Source organism: Pararge aegeria, chromosome Z (genome assembly GCF_905163445.1).
Source record: "Pararge aegeria chromosome Z, ilParAegt1.1, whole genome shotgun sequence".
Lineage (NCBI taxonomy): Eukaryota > Metazoa > Arthropoda > Insecta > Lepidoptera > Nymphalidae > Pararge > Pararge aegeria.
This window is the reverse complement of record NC_053208.1, coordinates 21,253,646-21,273,280: the sequence shown is the minus strand read 5'-3', so window position 1 is coordinate 21,273,280 and position 19,635 is coordinate 21,253,646. Positions and strand designations below refer to the sequence as shown.

Here is a 19,635-nt window from a genome sequence, read left to right as displayed (position 1 = left end):
GGGTTTGAATTTGACCGTTCAAATTTTTCATACAAAATCCATAAGATTGCTTTCAAATGTATTCAGTTAACCCTGGATACCCATGACTTCATACATGCACAAAAGCAATGCATATCCAAAAATTTTTGTGTAACTAATAAAGGGGAAGGAATTTTCAATTTTATGTCATCTTCCTTCTTTATGCACACTCTGGTCAAAAACCCTGTGCACGCATTGGCGTGCACTGGATTTCTCATAACGGTATGCATACAGCCGGAAAATTTCATAAAATGGCAAAATCCTCACAAAAAATATCAATTTTCAGGGTAGGCAGTGCTTTTGTGCATGTATGAAGTGCACGCCGCTGTGTGCAAGCCACTGATAGCCATTTTGCCCTAAGTAGATGGGGCACGTGGGTGTATTTGTTTTACACGACACTATTCAAGTGTAGACACTGTAATTAAGATCTTTTATGAAGGATACCGATGACACCATGTATGATAAAAAAGCTTGGGTATGAAGTACTCTAATTTCATAGCTCAGCATTAACTCGACTGTGAGATGGTGATAACAAAAAAAAAACCTGGCTAAGTTTGTAGTCGGCTCTTCTTAAACCAGTTCACGTTTTGAACCCTGCCAGCTTTAGTTTTAAGTTAACGAACGCAGTTATCACCATCACGAACATATTCAATGTTTGAACGCTTCATAAGTGCCTATGATAAAGTCTACATGAATAAAACATTTTTGAATTTGAATTTGAAAATGTGCAAAATGTCTCAAAGAATGTACCGCAATATAAATAGCACTAACTGGCTATGCGTTTTAACACGTTGTTTAAACTAAAATAAATAAAGCCCGCCAGCTATTGCTTCGTTTCCAATTAAAGTTCTTTTTAACTTTTTCCCCGTGATGTTATATAGCCATTATAATTCAGCACAATATAATAATAATAATAATAATAATAAATTCTTTATTGCACACACAAAAACAAAATACAAAGAAACACATTTACAAAAATAATTTAAAAAAAAAAAAAACTAGTTTAGGTGTGCAAAGGCGGTCTTATCGCTAAAGCGATCTCTCCCAGACAACCTTTGGCGATAGTAGTTTTTGGAAGGAACGGGTTGGTGCGGCAATAAAAATGTCTACCTACATAAAAATATTGCAAACTAAACTACATACATGGTATAAATTCTAATACTAAACATATAATTATTAAATATAATATAATATTATGTTCAAAAAATAAAAAAATAGTTTTAATGAGCGAATGGATGGTTCGATTTTCGTAAATGAATTTCATATTTTCGGAACACGTGAAAGAAAAACGGTCATTTGATATTCAACCGCATCCGCAACGGTAAATGAAAACCAACTGATGCCACAATTTAATTATTTATTTAGCAAGTGAATGGGAATTTTTTACAATTCATGAAACATTGTCGAAGGGAAAAACATTTCATGAGTTGTAAACCTAGAAAAAAGGGGTGAGGGGGGCCTAGTGTAGTAGTTTTTAATCTATATATATCAAATTTAAAGTCCTGACTGACGGATAATCAACGTCAGCCTAAACCGCTGGAGTTAGAAACTTGGAATTTTGACAGTAATAACGTAATCGCGCACTAAGAAAGGATTTTTCGAAAATCCAGCCCTAAAGGGTTTCAATTGGGGTTCAAAGATAGAAGAAGGTATGAAACTCTAATTTTTCAAGTCATAGCCAAGACTCTTGGTATTTAGGCCCTTAAAATTAAATAAAGAAAAATATGTATGCCGTTTTTGGAAATTCTACTCCCAAAGGGGTTAAATAAGGAATTAAATACGACGAAAAAAAGAATGATTTCGAATTTTTATTAAAAGATCTTTTCGTCTTTAGTTAAGAAGCTTTATCTGCTCTGTTTTGAGATGAATCGAGTATCTGAAATCTGCTCAAAACTCCCAACTTTGTTCCCATCATTTACAGATTTACGAGTACGAGTACGTTTACAATGTTCTTAAACCAGCGCAATCGAGATTTTTTTTTCTGCTATTTCCAAGTCACACATTTCTTGATACTAGTAGTTAGTTAGTTACCCGATAACAGAAAATTTGCTAGGGAGTGAAACATATAACAGGTAAGATAGAGCCGTAGTAGGTAATGTTGTTTGCGAAAGTTTGTCCGTATGTTTATTTACTCTTTGTTTTATCCCTTTGTTAAACCTTCACAGATATTGATGAAATTCGGCACAAACATAAGTGCCTAGGATACTTTGTATCCCGAAAACGCATAGGGGTACAGTTTCTGGATGTTTAAAAAATGTGTTATTTTTCTACTCAGCAGCACATATATCAAATATATTACCTTGAGAAAACTTTGCATAGATTCATAATCTTAAGCCCGGTTCATAATTTTAAGTTATTTCAACTGTTCCAACGAGATTCTTTGAAAACCTAAACCAACGTGGACGAAGTCGCGGGCATATGCTAGTTTTAGAAATAAAAATATCACTTGCTAACGGTGAAGGAAATTATCATGCAGAAACCTGCACGCTCGTTATTGGGCCGGCATGGCAATGGGTTGCTAATGATGACAAATATCAAACCTAGTTAAACGCTCTGTACTAAAACAGTCTGTTTAACTATGTCTAGTTAAACCCAATAAAGAGACATGGGGCCTTTGCATTCGCATCGCCTTCGCAATCGTAGTACCTACATACGCCATGTATTTATTTCACTGTCATACAACAATGTTGCTCTTACTTACATACTTTCAGTGCACACACATACAAACTATCGTATATTGTGTCCCCTCAGCAGGGCTAGCACAGGAAGGACACGTTCATTATATGCCCTGTCCGGTGTCTACCTGCTAAAGCACGGGAACAGGGAACAAATTTATTTTTTCACGCCTCATAAGCGGAGCGTGAGGTTATGCTCTACTCTCGACATGTCAAAAAACCCAGTCTTTCATAACATAAATGATGTTTTTTTATATTAGTATAACACGTACAGGATAATATAAGTGCACTAACATCAAGTTAAATAATCTGTCTAGCACATATTTGGATATTATTTCCACTCGCCAGTGCTCTGAGAGTTGATAAAGCTGTGGGAGATCATAAATTATGAAAATTTTTATCCTTTCCCCGGAGATATAATTGTCTCCTGGCAATGCTAGCCGTACAGGTTTGGTCCTTAATATCAGTTGATTTCTACAAAGGTTAGTCTTAATTAATGCATTATTAATCTGGAAACTCAGTCTACATGTTTGGGACGCTCGCTTTCAAACTTTTTAGAAGTACCTACGGACGGATATTCCTTCAACTATGGAACTCTTTAATCTAGCAAACGTTATGAAGTTTTAAGTGAGTTGCACTTTGTGTAACGTTTCAGTTGGGAACTTGTTTGTTAATATACATTTCCGAATGGCTTTGGATGCGTTTAATACCGCACTGTTCCCAAGAGGATATTATAAATTGATTACTCAGTTATCCAACAAAACTCCGTACCATCTTTCTAAGATACACACGAATAGCAATGTACGTGCGCGTGCAGTGACGTGGTCCCCTCTATGGAGAAGGATATAGAGCTGAAACCCACCGTATTATAGACTTAAGGGTTAGCGGATTTAGATAACGTAAACGAAACTTATTAAGCATTACTTATATAGCACCCAGGTAGGGAATGATAATTGTCGAATTCAAACTTCAAAATTTATACACCGAATGATTGATAACACCGAGTTTAATTCCACTAGCAAAGATGCATTATTACTGCGACAAAATGCGTTCGCATTCTCACAAATATTACTATTTTGTATGCCAAGAAATACATTCCCAACATCCGAGTCTCGCATAATTCAATAGGGTGTACGGAATTAGTTTCCCCGTTGCGCCGAATATTCGGGTACGAGCTTTATTTTACAGCTAAAAGCACGCTAGGCGAAATTACGGGACGCTACATAGAGCGCTACGATATTGTTCAAGTGTAAACCGAAACATTATGAAACTGAAGCGAATTAAGGTGAGTAATTGCGGGTACAATGAGGCTTAACACCTACGCCTCAGGTTAATGGACACAGGGCGGTACGACGTGATCTTTGCATGCCCTGTGAACTATGAACTTTGCTATCAATAACAAGACGCGCTGGTTTTGGAATGTATCGATTAGGACCTGAATTTTCACGCCCTGACAACCCCATGATGAAAGCGTCAGTTTGGCAGTATTACAGTCTATAGGATGACAAAGGTCTTTAACCGAAAATACACGGGATAGAAAAAAAATATAACTACAATTAGAAAACAACAACATAATAATAATTACAAAGGAGCAATAATATTTCCAAAAAATATAAGCCGTCTAACTGTTCACTCAAATCATAGCAAAGTTTCGAAAAAAAGAGTATACAAAGCAAACTTACCACGACTTAAAACAGCATTTGCCAGACGCTTTTTCCCGTATATTGATGCACATGTCTACAATAGTATTCTTAAATATATAGATATTAAGGACCTAACTGTAAAGGAGGCTAGGGAAAAGTTAACATTTTGGCTCAACACACTTGGATACGATGACACTGAAAAGATATTAAAATTCGTACAGTAAAATTTTATATATTTATTTATCTTACCATTTTATATATGTAGAAATAATATATATCTTATAAACAACTATATTATATACACAGGCTAATTTGTTTATTTTATTCGTTTCTTACCTCATTAATGCCTTTATTTAAAACTGTCACCTTCATCAATTTCTCTTTTTTGGCCGAGCAATCAATTTTGGCAATCTATTAACTGGGCCCCACGATACAGGTCACCTAGTGTGGGGTCCACAGGTTATCAATAATAAGAGGCAAATATCAATATTATGTGCATTCAGCTTTACAAATTTAATATGTTAACCAATTCATGTGAAATTGTTTTACTTTTTGTGTTGTATTTCTTTTTCTTTCTACTATTGTATTGATATTCTGTGTAACATTTTAGTTTCAATAAATGTTTATTATTATTATTATTACTTATGGAACGGAAGTAGGCGGAACGCCGAATAAACTGTAACAATAAAACAACAGAGCATAAATGGTGTTCAGATGGACACAGGTAAGAGTAAAAATTATAATGTAATGAAATACCGTGACGCACCGTGCCTTATAGTTGGCCTATAGTTCGGCGCAGTGCGGTTTTAGCCTAAGCTGTCATGTCGTCGCAGTAGCACCGCTAATTTTAATTTCCTTATAGAATTACTGTTCAAGCATGAATTGAGACAGGAACGCATTTACTGCACGACGCTCTGACAGTTACCTACTAGCATATTGAATTTCAGATAAGAGTTGATAACTTAGTATAGTTCTACCTACATAAATACGCTTCACAATTAAAATATGGCTTGCTTTAACGGTAAAGGAAAACATCGTGAGGAAGCCCGAGAGTTCACAAAGGCGAGTAAAGTCTTCCAATTTGCCAGCGTGATGGACTGCGGCCTTTTCAGTCGGAGTCCCATGGCTGGCCCTATATTGGGCCGGTAATGGGATAAAGCTGATGAGGTAATACAGCTTTACATAGAAATGCAACGTTTCAAATGAAACGAACACTCCTGGGCACAGACCTCCCCTGTCATAAGAGAGAGTAGAGGGTTTTATACCATAGACCACAGGTATTCGGGCGGTAGTAACGGTATAACTAATCATATTGTGATAGTGTAAATAATCAGTATTTTCACTGCATCTTTACATTAAAATGTGCTCGACAGTAGGTATTCCTAACAATGTTACTGTCTTTGATTTCTTGTATAGTTTCTTTGTATTTACAATAAAGTTATTCTATCTTTCTGTCTGATTAACGACTCGGCTGCGGAAAACTCTTGTTATCGATCCTAACATTTTACTAAACAATCTCAGCATCTCCAGTAACTCGGATTGCCAATTAGTGAACAATTGTAATCAAGACGGCAGTCTAACGAGTATCTTTTTAGAAGAAAAAAGAACGAGTTCTCTGTAAAACGTGCACTCTATAATCACCTTCAAGATCTGTACTTATACTAAAAAGTACCGACCGGGGTTTATTTTTTTTTAATTCCGCAAGTAAAGCCGACTGCAATCTTAATCGTACGGCCACATGCTATCTGAGATGGTAACGGGCTAACCTCTCATGTTAGGCTATAAGCTTATAACAATCCATTGCTGGTTTAAAGCCGGCCTCCGTTAATTCGCTGAGTCGTCTCGTGCGATACCCGCGGGAATAGGAGAGGTAGTGACAACTGTATTTTGATCTGACGGTACAACCAGCACCCATGTAACCCATGCCCGCTCATAATCGGACCAGAACGGAATGGCAGCAAAATGAAACCCAACAAAGTAAGTAAAGTAAGTAAGTATTCCGGCTTTAATACTCGGCTAAGTAGTCGGGTATAGGAGCCGGAATACCATAATATTTTTAATTTTAAATCACCTACATATCAGAATTTACAGTTTAGGCTATCTGACATAAGAGATCGGGGGATGAAATTCCACCCTCATCGCTTAAAATGAGTATATATAATTTATTTTCCTCTTCACCAAGCACGACATTTAAAATGAAGTTGCTTTAATTTTACCTGGGGAAATGTGTAATAAGTTACAAGTACGGCGTAATGCTATTACGTGGTTCACGGAGTTACGAGAAAATATGAAACTCTGGATGTTTGAAGGATTATGCAATATTAAAAAAAGCGATGCAACAAGTAACAAAGTTTATCATTTTATATATCTACGATCATAAACTTCTCTAGACCTCCCGGTGCACGGTGGCCTATAACCGTAATTTTATTTTAATATACTTAAGAAGTCAAGACAGTATTAGGTAGTCTACTTACTTACTACCTAACTAGTTTTTTCACAAGACAAACGTATTATAATGCAAACTAAGCACAAAGCGAATGCTATTAGGATTCACCATTTTTTCATTTACTAGCCGTATTATTTAACTTAAACGCACCTAACCCCGTAAAGGTGCGAGGCTAGCAGGGGATCGAACTCGTTCGCCCTGAAATATATCTAAATTTAAGAGAAAATGTAACTGCATTAATTTGAACATTAGAAGCAAAAATAAACTTGCAGTGCAATATACTAGACTACATAAACCCGATTGGATTTTTGTTACGCCGTAACAGATATTATTATGTTAACGTAAAAAAAATGTATATTTTCATATTTTTCATTTTCATTTTCACATAAAATAAGTCATTCATTCAAAGGAAATCGTATACAATTTTATAATAAACTACCAGTTGATATCTTGGAGATATCTCTGAAAAAGTTCGAAGTTTGTATTAAACGTAAGCTTATAGAAAAGTCCTACTAAAGTATTGAGGACTACGTCAACAATAAAAATGCTTGGCTGTAAATTATAGCTCTAACCAGGTTGCTTCTTTTAAAGTTTTAAATGACAATGTGGCATGGTGATAACAAGAACAATAACAACCGGCAAAGTTTGTTGTGGGTTTCTTCTTAGACCAGGGCGAATTTTTAACCCTCGTAGCTTTAGTTTTAAGTTGTCGAAGTTAGTTATTGCCATCAACTCACTTCTATGTCATATTTTACATGTAATGCATCGTTACGCATCAAAAGTGCCATCTATGTGCCTATTTGAATAAAGAAATATTTGACTTTGACTTTGGCTTTGAAAGGGAAGCCGATGGTCCTAACTACCAGGCTATCACTGCCTGTGAAAAATTCCGTAACAATATCTTAAACATGTTGTAAGGTTATAATAATACCTTTTGGCTAAAATAAAATTTTCTGAATGAGTTGATAGTGTGGTTAAATCCAGCAAATATTTTGGAACATTTTAAAACGTGTCTTTCATTAGCTGTAAAGTTCATTTACACGATCATTTAAGAAGCAAAGGCATTTTATATAGCCAAGTAAAAGAGTATTGACCTTCGTGTCCTAGTTCAGTCAAAGTTGATGCATAAACATGTGGTTATGGCTCTGAAATTTCGTAGAGAACATATTCCTCTTAACAATGTATATATACCATATAAAAGGGTGAGTTCGTCCTAGTGTGATATTTGTGATATAGACGAGTAATTTCTACACTTGTGAGGTGAATATGTGCGGAATATGTCTTTAGAGACGCAATTTAATTCAAAGTAAAGTTTTAAGGTAAATAATCGTTAATATTAATTTATGTAAGGAAAAGTATTAAATAAATTGAAACAGAAAAGGCGATACTTGTGTGAAGCAAAAAATCACAAAAAAAAATCTATAATGATAAGTGTGAGTTTTAGTGCCCTTTGTTTACCTATCCGATCGCGTGAAAGTTAATAACGATTTATACGGCATTGGAAGAGCGCCATCTAGTGTCAGTCCACTCAGAATATAAAACCTAACCTCTCCAAGTGGAACTAATACCCTCATTCAAAAAACATGTCAAACATTTACTTACATAGCTTAAATTAAGTTATTTTCCGTTTTAATTGTGTATCATCACTTTTCTTTGTATAGTATTGCAGTTTTAAATTTTGCTTTGTTATCTGATTAGCTTTTAGGTTATTTTAATAAAGCATGCTGTGGTAATTTCTGGAAGCTTTCTCTTTTATTTATGTTATTCTTATGATAAATTTATTGATTGTTCCCAGTTTAATGATTCAATAAAAAAAAAACCCGTTTTCACTAAACCTAGGAATCTTATGCTTAGTGATTTAGGTGATTCCTTGAGAAAAATACGTTTCACGCATTCTCATGTAATGTCTAACGACGCTAGGCGCCGACTAAATTTACGATACCGATTCGGCGGATTCTGAATTCAAAAAATTCAAAATTCAAAATTCATTTATTTCAAGTAGGCCTAATACAAGCTCTTTTGAAACGTCAAGTCTGTCCGTGTGTAGTGACTCTACCACCGGTTCGGAAGGCAGATTCTACCGAGAAGAAGCCGGCAAGAAACTCAGCAGTTGCTCTTTTCCAACATTAACAATTTACATTTTACATTTCAAAATTCATTTTTCTATCTTGTGAGAGATGAAAGCGGAGCCGGATGCTTCCAAGCAACCTTGTCATTAAGAAACTCATCAATTGTATAATAACCTCGCTGTAATAAATGTGTTTTAACACATTCTTTAAACTTATGGATTGGTAGGTCCAAAATTACCTTAGGAATCATATTATAAAAGCGTATACTCAATCCCACAAATGACTTCTGCACCTTTCGCAGACGATATGCAGATGTCACTAATTTATGACCATTTCTTGTAAGTCGACTGTTTATATCCACTTTTTGTTTATAAAGACTAATATGTTGTCTTACAAATACTATATTGTTATAAATATATTGTGAGGCTACCGTAAGTATACCAATTTCTTTAAATTTTTCACGGAGGGATTCACGTGATTTAAGTTTATATATTGACCGTACAGCTCTTTTCTGCAATATGAATATAGTTTCAATATCAGCAGCTTTGCCCCATAATAAGATCCCGTAAGACATCACACTATGAAAGTACGCGAAGTAAACAAGTCTTGCTGTTTCTACGTCAGTAATCTGTCTAATTTTCCTGACGGCGTAGGCAGCCGAGCTTAGTTTACCTGCTAGTGTATCTATATGGGTACCCCACTGAAGCTTACAATCCAAGGTCATGCCCAGAAAAACTGTGGAATCTTCCATTTTTAGTGATTCTCCATTTATTATTATATTTTTATTAACTTTCTTTACATTTGGTAAAATAAATTCCACACACTTAGTTTTTTTTGCATTTAAAAGTAAATTATTGACAGTAAACCAGTGCGACACATGCGACATAGCACGGCTTACATCGTCAGAGTTGTCTCTACCTCTATCAGTTTTAAAAATTAGAGATGTATCATCAGCAAACAGTACAATGTCACAGGTTTCACTGACATGGTGTGGTAGATCATTTATATACACCAAAAATAGAAAGGGACCCAAGATTGAACCCTGTGGGACACCCATTGACGTAGCCGACCCCTGCGACTTAATGTCTTTTATGCAAACCCTTTGGGTTCTGTCACTGAGATAAGAGGCAACCAAATTTAGTGCAACGTTTTTGATAACATAATGGGCTAGTTTAAGAAGCAAGGTTTTAAGATCGACACAATCGAATGCTTTGGATAGATCACAAAAAACACCAATGGCATTCTGCGAACGTTCCCAGGCATCGTACACATGTTTTAAAAGTTTAGCGCCTGCATCCGTGGTGCTACGACCTTTAGTAAAACCGTACTGCTCCGGATGTAGTAAGTTATTTACATTGAAGTGATTCAAAAGTTGATTTAATATAATTTTTTCAAAGACCTTACTAAGAGCTGGTAAGATTGAAATGGGTCTGTAATTGTTAATGTCGTTTTTACACTGACATTCGTAAAGTGGCACTTGACAGATGAAAAAAATATAAATTCGGTATTTTTTTAATAACCTTAAATCAAATGAATAAAACAAACACAAAATACCACACCTTGTGACAAGAACCATAGACAAGTTAGGTTATATGAGTTGCCTATTAAAATCGTTTGGTAAAAGGTAAATGTGTACCTAGGAACCCTTTTTTGAATTGGCGTTACTTGTTTAGGCATTGTCTTGTCCGTCGGTAGTGAAAACAGGCATACAAGTATATAAATAAAACCACAATTGAATTGGCCTTTTTTTTTACTGCAATCTCATCTGTTGGTTAAGGTAGCTGGATACGGCCGAAGATTCAAGACTAGGGCTAAGAAAATTCATAGATTCTCAAATTAGGCCTGACGGAGGTCAGACCTTGGACCTTAAAATTATGAGACCACAGCGCTCATCATAGATCCGGGGAAGTCCATGCGTTTTAACGCTGCGATAGACAGATAACGCGGTCATACACAAGTTATAATACCACAGCCTTGTTTGCATCGATGATTGGAAATTGGATGAATGGTGATGATGGTTTCTTGACCTACCAATGCAAACATTTAAAAAATGTGTAAAAACACATCTAATACAGCGAGGATACAATACATTTGATGAATTCCTTAATGACAAGGTAGATTGGAAGCAGCCATCCTCGCTCTCATCTCCCGCAATATAGAAAAATGAATGTTGTTGTTGGAAAAGAGCAACTACTGAGTTTCTTGCCGGATCTTCTCAGTAGAATCTGCTTTCCAAGCCGGTGGTAGAGCCACTAAAAATATACACACTTGACGTTTCAAAAGTGCTTATAAAGTAGGCCTACTTGAAATAAATGAATTTAGGATTTCGATTTTTTTTTAAAAAAGAAGCAGCAGAATGATTTTTTAAGTTATACTTCTTTTGGCGCGTTTGGGAAACACCGTCACAAAAAACCGACACCATGAAGTTAGCTTTAGCTTTTTTTTTTTCTATTGTTAGTGTAATTTATTTCTACAAACGTAAAATAAGGAGAAAGATAAAAATTTTGAAAAAAAATTTCTCTTGTTACGCCAAAGAAGTATAACAACTAACGCGTGTACACACACGTTTTTTTTATCAACGATACGAGTTAATTGAAGGATACATTTTCTGCAATCTGATAAATTTAATAAAGTTGGCTGAACTTCGTCGTAAGGGACATTTGTTATAATAGACCAGCTCTTTCATATGAGAGAGGGATTATGAGATTAGAACCACAACGAGTTTGCGGGCTAGTAATGCTCGTTTAGATCAGAAATCGTTCTAGGAAGCAGCAGCTTACGATGTTTATTATATGTTCACTAATGACGGCTCAAATTGTAAAAGCACTTTGTATTATGAAAGGCTGGAGGAAAAATTCGGAGCTATTTAATATTACTCGTTTTGCAAGAGCGAATATAAATCACTTCGATAAAATACCACAATAATAATGCTTTAGTCTCTTTAATCTGACTATACGTTTCATTTGTAGAAATAATCCTATCGTTCGGAAAATGAATATATTAGTTGTGCATTTCCCTTTGATCAGATTGTGCAACAATGTCAACACAAAGAGAAATTTAATTCTAGATATTGTATTTTACTTGTGCTGATTAATCTGATAAGTCTTAATTGGAACCATCTGCGTATAATTGCTTTTTACCCGACTGCATCAGAAGAAGGATATGAATAATTTTCACTTTAAGATTTGTATACGAGTAAATTAGTTTACAGATTACCTAAGCAAGTGTATATTACTAGCGGTTTCTAGCTACTTTTCTCGCAACATTTGATACGCATCCATTACAAAGATTCATTCGCTATTCTACATGATACCTAACGTGACCCACCGCTTTGCGCCGCTCGTTTGCGCTTTTACTTCGCTTGCTCGGTTCCTAAGGATCGTAGCGTTATGTTAAATACCCTTTAACTTTCTTCAATATTTAATCATCATTATGCGATGATTAAATAGCCCATACTAAGCTTCTTTATCGAGTAGTCAAATGCAAAAGTCTAACTTATAAAGCGTATTCCACACCGTTGCTCACCGTTATGCTTTAGCTAAAAATAAAACGTGCGCCTACTTAAAAATCATCGCTAGCACATAAATTCTCAATTCCTATTATTGTCGCGTTGGAAATCGACGCGTGTTGCGTATTATAAAGTGCCGACTGAGATTTTGATTACATAATGCAATACATTTAATACATTGACATACAAGGACAAGTTTGAAATAGTTCTCCTTTTCATAATATAGCTTTAAACTAATGGAAATTAAAAAAATATTTATCAATTAATTAAAAAAAAATAAAGATCGCAGAAATATATTTTTTAACATTAACTTTTATGTATTAAGAATACACATGTCAATAGTTTAAAAATAAAAGATTCACTGACTGAGTCTGGATTCCGAGGTATCTCAAATCTCTCGGCATCTCGGCACTCGATTATTAATAGAATACGGAAACTTTCTAGAAACTATTAAGGACAAATGGTGCAAAACAAAATGAAATTAATAAAAACGAAAATCTTTACGCTCCATCTGGGCGAAACCCAAGTGTTTATGAAATGTTTATTGAAACTCTGTGTAGCATAACATGCAAATTCAAACCTAAACAAGTCCTAAAGGGTCTCGCAGCGGGGAATGTACATGAAGTGCTCACGTTCAACTACCGACAGCAAAGGCGGGCGTGAAACTGACAGCTTCCGAACATCAAACCCTAAAATTTTAAGCAATAGGTTGTTGGCTGTTGCCAAACGGCCGTGTATCGGTTATATTATTTTAACATGTTAACAAGAAACAGTAGGTTAAGGTATGACAAATAAGAGTGCTTTGAATCCGCTTTACGTCACTCCACCGCTCTTTCGAGGAGTATTATGTTAAAACACGTCTTTGTCAGTAGGTAACTAGTCTCAGCTTAATCGCCCAACCAGTGCTGGGTCAAAACTTTGCTATTACAATAATTGTGTCTTAAGTCAATTATCAAATTGCATTACAGTACAAATAAAAAAATATATCACATAGTTATCACTAAACAAATTTACAACAAGTTAAGTGTCTATTGTTACCTCACTTAACAAGCCATTATCGTGGTTACATATTCAAGTTGTGTTTACTTTTCACCCGGTTACCTTTCTATTGTTTTTCAAAAATAATGTACTGCTGACTGCAATCAAACTGCTTGAACTATATGTTGCACGTAATAATTTTTATGTGATCAAACATTATTCATTTTCATAGGTTATAGGCACTTTATAGGATTGTTGTTTACTAAAGTATTATATTAAATAAGTACAAACTTTAATCAGTATTGCACGCCTGCATAAGCGAAGCGTTGAGGTGGGTATTACTGTCAGTTTACGCACACCGAGTGATTCTCAAACTTTAATGTCACTTTTTTTATTCTTTATTGTGATCTTGTGTCTGTATCTGCGGATCCCGTATCTTGTGGTCACGATACCGAGCGAAATACTGCACTTATGGAGTTGGTTTTTTTTACAGGCTTCAGTATTTTGAGGAATAGATGCCTGCTACTTTTTACGGTATAATTAGATGTAGTTTAATTATTATTTACAAATAATCTCAATTTTATTGTTATGAATGAGATTATGTGGCTTGCACTTTTGGATTTTCCACTATTGTACACAATGCATCTGACAAATCGCACCCACCTGTGCTAATACTTCCTTTGGTATGCGCTTTAGGGTGATAGTCTAATATTAAGTAGCCTAATAACAATCCTTAAGAAAAAGGCTTTTAATTTATGCAAAAAAAAAAAAACTATGTCAACTGGTCTAAAAAAAACAAACTCTCCAGCTATGGCCAGTATAATAAATACTTAATTTTAGGTGACTGCTCATCGTTTGACAGGTCGACTGAATATACTTGATACTGGAACGCAAAGCCCGAATACATTAACAAAATTGAACATCGAACCCAGAACGTACAAAGCCATCGCGCAAAACAAAGAGTTAACCTTTTAATTCAATCTTGAAAATATCATCAAAAGCTCCCAAACTCGTACATTTAAATACCTTGATAGTCGAAGCGTTGATTGCGATTAAAATATCGTACAGTTGGCTGCAGAATCGATATGCAGTTCAATTTACACGGACCGTGTTACGGTATAGTGGGCTTAATAAGACTGGTGATTGGTCATCAATTATATTCACCTAATTGACGCCTTATTCATCAATTAATGACGTGCCGTACCGCCATAGATATAAGACAATTGGTCAATAAACTAAATGCAAACAAATATAATAAATCAGAACATTTTGTTAGTTTGTAATCGTGCTAAACTCTAAAAACTCTGACAGTGACAGTTGGAATACAACGAAAAGTCTTCCTTACAGAAGCTCGCTCTTACTCTGAAACTGTTTTTACGCTACAGTTAAATTCCAATAGCTTCCGCGTTTTAATTTATCGGAAACTTCAATTGGAAAATATTTCGTACTATTTACTTTCAATTTGATTTATTTATACTAACGTAGATACGTTATTTATTATGCTGAAATCATTTTCATAACAGACTCGTTGTTTGGTGTATTCTTCTCGATACTCGAAAGTGAGTAGCGCTGTCTCAGTTAAGCTAATAGGCTTTTTTAATAAGCACATAGTTAGGTACTTACAGCTTAAATCCCGCGCCATTTAGTTCACCAACTTTTCTTTTGACTTATGTACCTTATCCTTTCATATTATAAAACCAAGTAACCCCACGCGTCTGTCTGTCTGTGATGGCGCAAACAACTCAAAAACTACCTAACGGATTTCATAAGGTACTAATGGACATAGAGATTTATGAGGAAGGTTGTAGTGTATAATTCATTATGTTTTTCTGTAAATTGGCTGAAATACAACGATGATTACTAAAGATGACGCAAAAAATCATACCGACTGGGAGCTTTACAGGCGTGCGTCGCCAGAGTTATTAATGATACATGAAATGGGGCTAACATAATATAGCTAACCTATAAAAGTCCCTTAAATAAATAGATTAAAAAAATTACGTACTGCATGAATTTTATTAAAGTAAACACGAAAAATGGTACAATCGAAAGATGATGACATTCCTATAACGATATTAATACCTATCCAAATAAATAGGTTTGTAATAAAGATTGATTATGTACCTGTAAATTCCTCTTTATATTAATCGAATTGGACCTATCATGTTTTTTAGAAGTTACGACGGGTAAAAATTGCTAAAAGCAGAAAAAATGCCGCGGTGTAAGCCAATCGGCAATGGCTGTCCATAAAATAGTTAGGTACAAAATTTACAATTGAACTGTAATGCATTAAGATTTCATGAAGGTATTATAGAGTGGAAAGATTTTTGTTTGTTTGATTGTGCCCAACACATTCAGAAACTATTAGACAAATTAAAAAAAAATTTCGTTCCCACAATAAACTTTTTCAAATATATTAGAAATCCTTAAGAGAATTGAAATAATGTAACCTAAAGTAGCAAAATGATGCCTGTAACATTTCGTTATCTGGCGCGCGCTGAAAAACTACATGATTAAAGTGCCTACTCATTATTACCCAAAAATAAACACCGGGATAACTGACGGTGAAATACCGGAATTAACGCGAAAAAAGTTGCGGGAAACTGCTAGTAAGGTACGAGTTGGTTTAATATCGAGCCATTATCGCCGACATAGCGTAACCGATGAAAAACTGATTTTACGTTTTTTTTTCAATAACTTTACGGATAAATGTGCCAGAGAATTTTCATTTAACATACTATGCTAGAACTCTATCCCCGAACGTTTAATTATCAGTCCGTGGAATGATCTAACTATTTCTTCAATTCTCGAATAAAACAAATCCTTTTTATTTCTACTTTAAAAGGAAAAAGAAAAATTTATCTCCCTAATGAGTTTGAAATAGTATCGATACTTTTATTTATTTTTTACATTCTGCTTTGTCTTTACTACGAGTTAAAATATAATGGAATACTTTTTAGGAATTTTTTGCCGTTCTATTTTTGAACTCAACGATTTGATTAATTTGCGAGAAAAGTAAATATTTTCAAAGTAGTTCTGTGATTTACAACCTATTCAGACATTTTAATCTGTTATTGTCAAAGTACCTACCTACATTTTCTGTGTATAAAAAAAATAACAGGTAATTTTAAGTTTTTTATCTGCAATTTCCCAAACAATACAGCTTATTCGAATAAATTGTATTTTGAATAAGAAAGGCGAATGAATGCGAACAAAGGGCGAAAATATAATATGAATCGCACATTGCAAAGCCTTATGAATTTGACTTTGTGACGTATGCAAACAATCAAGCTCATGCTTCAAAGTCACTTTTGTATATTGTTTTTAGGCTTTTATATGAATGAATAAAAAAGCTAAAGTAAATGAATTTCAACGTGCTAATTTCAGGAAAATATTTTTTCTTTTCTTTGAGCAGACCAGTCTATTAGTATCTCTTACTAGCTGGTGTCCGCGTGTTCGTCTGCGTTTATTACAGTATCCTACAAATCCCGTGAGAACCATTTTTTGTCCTGGGATAAACAGTAGCCTATGCTCAACACAGTTTCGCATTTATAATATTAGTATGGATTGCCAAGTATTCTGGAAAGAAAACTAATCAATAATATATAACTAACTAGCTGTTGCCCGCGACTTCGTCTGCGTTTGATTTTGTTTTTAAAGTATTCAGTATCGCTAAGCCTATATCACGTCACATGTTATATATATATATATATATATATATATATATATAACATGTGATCAGATGTCATATATATATATATATATATATATATATATATATATATATATACTAGCGTACCCAGCCCGCTTCGCCGGGCTAGATTTTGCTTTATTTTATTTAAACAATAAACTTACATCATAAAATTGTTAATTTAAGTCTCACAATATATTAAATCATTTATTTCTCTCCATATTCATTCTCTTCTATTCTCTTCTTGAGCGGGTGAAGATCATTATCTACACCCAAAAATAGAATATCATCATAGTAAATAAAAGCTGTATTTGACAGTTAGACAGTTCAAAAATAGGAGTGCTCCGATCGTCACCAAACTTTACAGGATTACTTGCCAGGTCAATTCGGAGATTCCCTGAAAGTTTCATTGAAATCGGTCCAGCCGTTTCGGAGCCTATACGGAACATACCCACAAACTTTCTCTTTTATATATATAGATAGATAATGCGCAGAGCAACACTCCATAGGGTTTTCACTTACATCTGGTGCATCTACTCGGTCCGTAAATTATTTCTACAAAATAAAATTTAAAAACACATAAATTTAAAAACACTATTTATGTTTATTTCCATATAATTCTAACGCACAGATAAAGGCACTTACATTTTCATTTTCAGGTTTTTGACAACATAATTTCTTATTAACATTTTCAAATTTACCCATCACTCAGTGCGAAGACAAAGAAAGACTGTGCTTGGCAGCAGAAATTCTAATTAAAATTTTCAAATCTACTCATCACTCTGCAGTAACATTAAAAATTCTTGCCAATACTAGTGTTACAGTTATATTATAAAGTGGGTAATTAAATTTGATTAACAACCAATGTTCATAACATTGGTGAGTATTTCGTTATAAATACGACTGCATTATCGGTACACTAGTCCTACATGGACTCGAACGATGCAAAGATACCTCCCTGTGTTAGTCGTTTATCACTATTCACTCATAAATCAAACCGCTAAACTATTATAGAGTTACAAAATAGGGAATGATATTTATTCGTGACAGGCTAGTGGTTAAGCTTAACTTTCAGGGGCCGAGTTCGAGTCTTAAACTCTTCTTAGTGTTTAAAGCAATATCACCTTACACTCAACTTTAACGGTGAAGGAAAAACATCGTTAAGAAACCTGCATGCCAGACAGTTCTCCGTAATGTTCTCAAAGACGTGTGGAGTCCAGCAATCCGCATGGCCAGCGTCACAGCGTGGTGGACTTCGGCCTAAACCTTGCTCAACCTGCACGGCTAGCATGGGTAGGAGACAATTATATCCCCGGGGAAAGGACAAATAATTATCTTCTCCCACAGCTTTATAACACTGGCGCACGAGTGGAAATAATTTCCAAATAATATTATGTGTAATAATAAACGGGGGAAAACTTCTCCTATTCCAGGTTCCCATGATTTAGCAGGTGGACACGTTAATTATATCCCCTGACAGGGGATATAATCGGGGGATATAATTTTTGTCTCCTGCCCATGATGATGATGATGTTGATTTATTCAACCGTAAAAAAAAAAAAATTATCAATGCGTTCATACGTTCTCAATAGTCGCACCTAGCAACTTGTCAATATGTACTCTTTCATCTCAAATGACCGTGTCACTTGCAACTACAATTTACAATTCAATTTACCTTCCTCCCTCTCGGTTTCTATATAAACGGGTCAACGTATTTATTCCTAGAAGTAACATCAACCTTGTACTCTACGATATGGCTGCTGCAACTTAGAATCGTTCTAAAAATTGAAAAAAGTATACAATATCTTCAACTAAAGAAGCTACGTCCGCACAACCCCTTAACCTACTTCTATGCACTACGGTCCAAAACATTTATTATCGGAAACGGCATGACCATTATTATATATTATACTAGCTGTGGCCCGCGACTTCGTCTGCGTTTGATTTTGTTTTTAAAGTATTCAGTATCGCTAAGCCTTAAATGAGTAATATAGTAGTAGTATGACTGTCATGTGACTGTCAATTAATTATAGACAAATAATTTGCAATAGAATAAAATTGCAACTATAATTAAAGATCTAAGCTATCCTATCTCTTAAGTTGGACCAGACTGCTCACGGTGTGCCAATTTAATTTAAAATCGGTTAAGTACTTTAGGAGTCCATCGCGGACAAACATCGTGACAGGAGATTTATATATATTAAGATATGTTGAGAATTCAATATAAGTAATACTGACACGAGTACGAGAATAGTTTTAGTTTTTGCTCACGTGTTTTTACACCTACATTAATGCCGTTTTTCTCCTGATACAAGAAAATAGTTTATAAATCGCGACGTGTCAAATGAGCGGGCTCATGGATAAGATCCTTGACAGATTCCTATAACAATTCAGGCATACTTCATCATCATTTCAACCATTAGACGTCCACTGCTGGACTGTCTTTTGTTGCGAGTTCCACATTCCACGGTTTTCTGCCGCTTGGATTCAGCGGCGACGCGTTTAATGTCGTCTGTCCACCTTGTTGGAGGTCAACCAACGGACCCCAACCTCCATCCTTCCACCTAACTATGTGCCCCGCCCATTGCCACTTTAACTTTGCGACTC

At 35.0% G+C, this 19,635-nt stretch overlaps 1 protein-coding gene across 1 annotated transcript in view; it reads right to left on the bottom strand.

The window, feature by feature from the left end:
* LOC120636654 (high affinity cAMP-specific 3',5'-cyclic phosphodiesterase 7A-like) overlaps nt 1–19,635 on the bottom strand; it is a 173,905-nt gene that overhangs the window by 92,730 nt on the left and 61,540 nt on the right. The gene's annotated exons all lie outside the window — the stretch shown is intronic.